At 49.3% G+C, this 5000-nt stretch overlaps 1 protein-coding gene across 6 annotated transcripts in view; it reads left to right on the top strand.

Annotated features, from left to right (window-relative positions):
* NPAS3 (neuronal PAS domain protein 3) overlaps positions 1-5000 on the top strand; it is a 476441-nt gene that overhangs the window by 308005 nt on the left and 163436 nt on the right. Inside the window, exon 1 of one of the 6 annotated variants that reach the window (XM_085878125.1) lies at positions 3876-3971. The exons of the other annotated variants lie outside the window; for them this stretch is intronic. The gene's annotated coding sequence lies outside the window, so the exon portion shown is untranslated. Of the gene's footprint in view, positions 1-3875; positions 3972-5000 lie in introns of those variants that run through there. 6 annotated transcript variants of the gene reach the window in all.

Here is a 5000-nt window from a genome sequence, read left to right as displayed (position 1 = left end):
GTATATATATATATATATATATATATATATATATATATATATATATATATATATATATATATATATATATATATATATACATACACATACATATACACACACATACATACGTATGTGTATGTGCATATATATATTTATTTACATATATATATATATATAGGTATATATATATATATATATATATATATACATACATATATAAAAATAAATATTTACATGCACATGCACATACACATACGTATGTATGTGTGTATATGTATGTGTATGTATATATATATATATATATATATATATATATATATATATATATATATATATATATTATATATATTATATATATATATATTATATATATATATATTATATATATATATTGTATATATATATATTATATATATATATTTTATATATATATATATATATATATATATATATATATATATATATATATATATATATATATACATGTATATATGCAGTCATGCACCACGAAACGACGGGATTACGTTCTGAGAAACACGTCGTTCAGCGACGTTGTCGTTGTGCAAACATCATTTTTTTTTTTCATTTTCGTCTCGAACATCGTACTTACACAAACCCAGACACCTCAGCTATATAGTGTAGCCTATTGCTCTTCGGATACAAACCTGTACAGCATGTTACTGTGCTGAATACTGTCGGCAATTGTAACACACATCCAAGAGAGACAGAAGACACGTTGGATTTACCTTTGTGCTGTTTGTGGTGTAGTCATGCCCATGGGGAGGGGCATGATGATGATGCATGATGGGCGTGATGGTGGAGGAGTGGCCGTGGGGTTCGGCGAGGGATATGAGGTGTGCACGCCGTCTGAGGCGTGGTAGTAATACTGGAGCCGGCCGGCTCGTGAGTGTACCGCGTACGGAATAAAGGAGAGCCGCGGGCACAGTACGCCCTGGCTCGCACTCGTGCAACACAGCCCGGCTCGACTGTTCCTCCGCTTCGTGTCTGCCTGCTAAGCATCTCCCATTCCAGTACAGTACAGTGGCGACGAGGATCGGCGGATCGACGTGTGTAAGGGCGGCAAATGACCCGTGCGGTTCCAGGCTACGGAGCCAAAGGTCTCGCCGGCGCGAACATGGCAAAGGGTCGGTGCATGGCAAACGTACGCGTGCCCGCCTTCGTCGGAATCTACTTCGGCCACGTCGAGTGGGCAACGTTCGTTCATTTGGTTCATTTTCTTGTTCGTTTTGTCGAGGATACGCGTTTCGGCTCGAACGCGGCGTTGGACGTCGCGCAAGCTCTGGAGAATATCCGAGGTCTCGATGGTCGGGACACAGCAGATGGTCTAGGGGTCATCGCGATGGGCCAGGCACGCACGGCCATGCCTACGGTCTGCGGCGCGGGTCGTGGGCGAGCGTGGCAATGCAATCACTCGGACGGCGGTCTGGGCTCTCGAGGTCGTCTACGGTGTGTGGGCCGAGGGTCATCGCCCATTGTTACGGTCATAGATGGCGGTGTGCGAGGCGATCCTTCCGTCCCGCGTCGAACCCTGCTTGCGATTGATCCGGAAATGACAAGATCAGTGGCAGGGGGGGGGGGAAGTGAGCGAGGCACGGATCGGGTGTCGAGTTGAGTCCACTCGTGCTGGCCGCGCATCGCATTCGGCTGTGCCGTGCAAATTCACGGCAGAGGAGCATCCGGCACGGTTCAGAGATCATTTTATTTCTGGTCTGCGAGCAGCCATTGACATTGTCTGCGAGCAGCCATTGACCGACATCACATTCGACTCGGCGATCGCGACTGTTTCATCTATCGAGCAGACACCGGTGACCGCGCAAGTCCGCGCGATGGCTCAAGTGCCGCAGGGTGCTCGCACGCCTAGCGGTGCGGGACGAGAGCGCGCACCGCAGCACGGTCGCACCGGGAGCGAAGGGGCACCGCAGCACGGTCGCACCGGGAGCGAAGGGGCACCGCAGCACGATCGCACCGGGAGCGAAGGGGCACCGCAGAACGATCGCACCGGGAGCGAAGGGGCACCGCAGCAGGACCCCAGTGACCTGGAGATCAGCCTGCAGCCGGGGCATGATGATGCCGGCGAGCCGGAGCAGGAGCCGGGCTCGGCGAGCCGGACCCTTTTGGGTCGGAACGGGTTCCGGTTCGTGCCTCCAGATGTGCCAGTGCTCTCTTCGAGACCTTCGTCGAATACCGAGGGCGAGGCGCTGGCGGCGGGGGCCGCGTCGATGCAGCGGGAGCCACCGTTCGTTGCTGCCTGCGGCGATGAGGTGCGCTCCAGGAGCGGCGAGAGCCATATCAGCTTTCGCGATGAATTCCCGCGCTTCGGTGAGGCAATGCGCATCGGTGTGGTTCAGGCAGCTTCAACAGGTGGCGGTGGGCCCGTGGCGTTAAAGGGAGTCGCGAGTCGCAGCATCAAGTCGACAACCAAGAAGCGGACTCGTGATGTGGGTTGTGGGTTGTTGTTCATGGCATATGTGTTTTTCCTTGCTCTAGTGATGCAGTTTAACGTTGTTGAAATAAATGCCAGCAGTTCTCATATAAAAGTGGATGTGGCGGAGATCAGTCAATGGGAGTTGGATTATGGTCAATGTGATGTGGGGGCGAATAAAGAAGGTTTGTTAGCCTCCAGTTGCTCCAGGCCGCAGGTAATTGCTTTGTCATGTGCTGGGATTTTATCAAAAAAGCGCGCTGTACGGAAAAATGAATTTACGATGCTTCGAATGTTATTCGTAATGATTTATAACGAGCCCATGATTGCAGTGTGGTTTAAGTGGAGTTGCTCCCGTCTAGCGGCCGTGTGGGTCTCGGAGATCGACTCGGCACCAAGACTGGTGCCCTGGTCTGCGTTACCTCCACCTCTGATTGCGAGCACAACTCGCTGTGTTCGCTCAAGGCCGTTGGGACGGGCGTTGGCGTCTCGACTGATTGTGGTGCGTGAGTTGTTTTGGCGCATTAAATGCATGCAGCCAGCAGCGCTGTTCAGCGCCCCCGGCCAAGGTCTAAGGCTGGCGCCACGGCTTCCAGATAGCGGGCTGCCGGCCTCGGGATGTTTATCTACGTCGGGTCTGCCTGGGGGGAGTGGGCCGGAGGCGTTTGATGGGGCCGGAGGAGGTTAGCTCGAGAGGTCGTTACGACCTTGGCCAGGGTCATGTCAGCATGGGCCACCTGGGGGGGGGGCGTTTTTGCTGCATAATGCCGCTGTGCTTCTCATTTTGCTGCTTCATATCGGTAACGCGGTCAGACCTGACCTTTAATGCTCCACTCGCTCGCATCGACACATTATATGATGTGGTGTGCTATTATACTTTGTTATTTTCATTTTATTTCCATGATTATTATACGAAATCCTTCGTGTTCTGCATGCTTCTTATAATACTGATCATTTAATAATCATACTTTTAGGAGGGAGGAGTGTGGTGTAGTCATGCCCACGGGGAGGGGCATGATGATGATGCATGATGGGCGTGATGGTGGAGGAGTGGCCGTGGGGTTCGGCGAGGGATATGAGGTGTGCACGCCGTCTGAGGCGTGGTAGTAATACTGGAGTCGGCCGGCTCGTGAGTGTACCGCGTACGGAATAAAGGAGAGCCGCGGGCACAGTACGCCCTGGCTCGCACTCGTGCAACACAGCCCGGCTCGACTGTTCCTCCGCTTCGTGTCTGCCTGCTAAGCATCTCCCATTCCAGTACAGTACACTGTTGATGACGGCCATCGGTGTTGTTAGCAGCAGCTTACAATCTCCTCTCGCATCGATTATAGAAAGGTGAATAATTCGCGTTTGGATTTTATAAATACGTAATCATTGCATCGATGTGATAATTTACAAATGAAGAAACGAGCTCCTGTCAATTGTGATATATATTTTCGGAACAGTGCGATTGTTTTGACAAGATAAAAAGCTTCACTAAAAATACATTTGTGTTTTAATCTCGACGAAGAACAACGATTTATTCGTGGAATTCTTCAGTTCAAAGGTAATTTAATTGCTCGAAGGTAAATGTGCAAACATTGGTTCAGTTTGAAAGCCGATTTCCTTGAATCCCGATTTAGCACGATCCTGTTTTTTTCGCGATGACATTTTGTGGACCTCAACGATCGCATTATAACAGGGCCACACTGTCGTTAATTATCATTATGAAGTATTATGTACTGTACAGTGTACATAATTGTATGTGCTATTTTTATACGAGGCTACATTACTCGGCGATAGGAATTTTTCAGTTACATTTTTTTTTTCATTTTTTTTTTTCAGAGCTGGCAGATCCCCGTCGTATATCCGATCCGTCGTTGCCCGGAACGTCGTTAAGCGGCGCATGACTGTACATATGTCTTCTTCTTATTATTATTCTTCTTCCAGCTGCTCTAGTTAGGGGGTCGCCACAGCGGATCATCCGTCTCCATTTCGCTCTATCCTCCACATCTTCCATTGACACTCCAACCACCCGCATGTCTACCCTCACCACATCCATGAACCTCTTCTTTGGCCTTCCTCTTCTCCTCCTACCTGGCGGCTACATCCTCAGCATCCTTCTCCCGATATACTCCGCTTCCCTCCTGTGCACATGTCCAAACCATCTCAATCTCGCCTTTCTCACTTTCTCTCCAAACGGTCCTACCTGCGCTGTCTCTCTAATATACTCATTCCTTATCCTGTCCATCCTCGTCACTCCCAACGAGAATCGCAACATCTTAAATTCTGCCACCTCCAACTCCGCTTCCTGTCTTTTTGTCAGTGCCACCGCCTCCAAACCATACAACATAGCTGGTCTCACTCCCGTCTCCTGTACTTTCCCCTTCACTCTTGCAGCTACCCTTCTGTCACAAATCACTCCTGCAACTCTTCTCCACCCACTCCATCCTGCCTGCACTCTCTTTTTCACTTGTCTACCACACTCTCCGTTACTTTGGACAGTTGATTCCAAGTATTTAAAGCCATCCACCTTCCCCACCTCAACTCTTTGCATCGCACCATACCACCACCCTCCCTCTCATTTACGCACATG

The sequence above is a fragment of the Eptatretus burgeri genome, chromosome 4, assembly GCF_056783735.1.
Source record: "Eptatretus burgeri isolate ZD-2024b chromosome 4, Ebu_testis_v1, whole genome shotgun sequence".
In the NCBI taxonomy this organism is placed as follows: Eukaryota; Metazoa; Chordata; class Myxini; order Myxiniformes; family Myxinidae; genus Eptatretus; species Eptatretus burgeri.
This window is presented reverse-complemented; position numbering and strand designations above follow the sequence as displayed.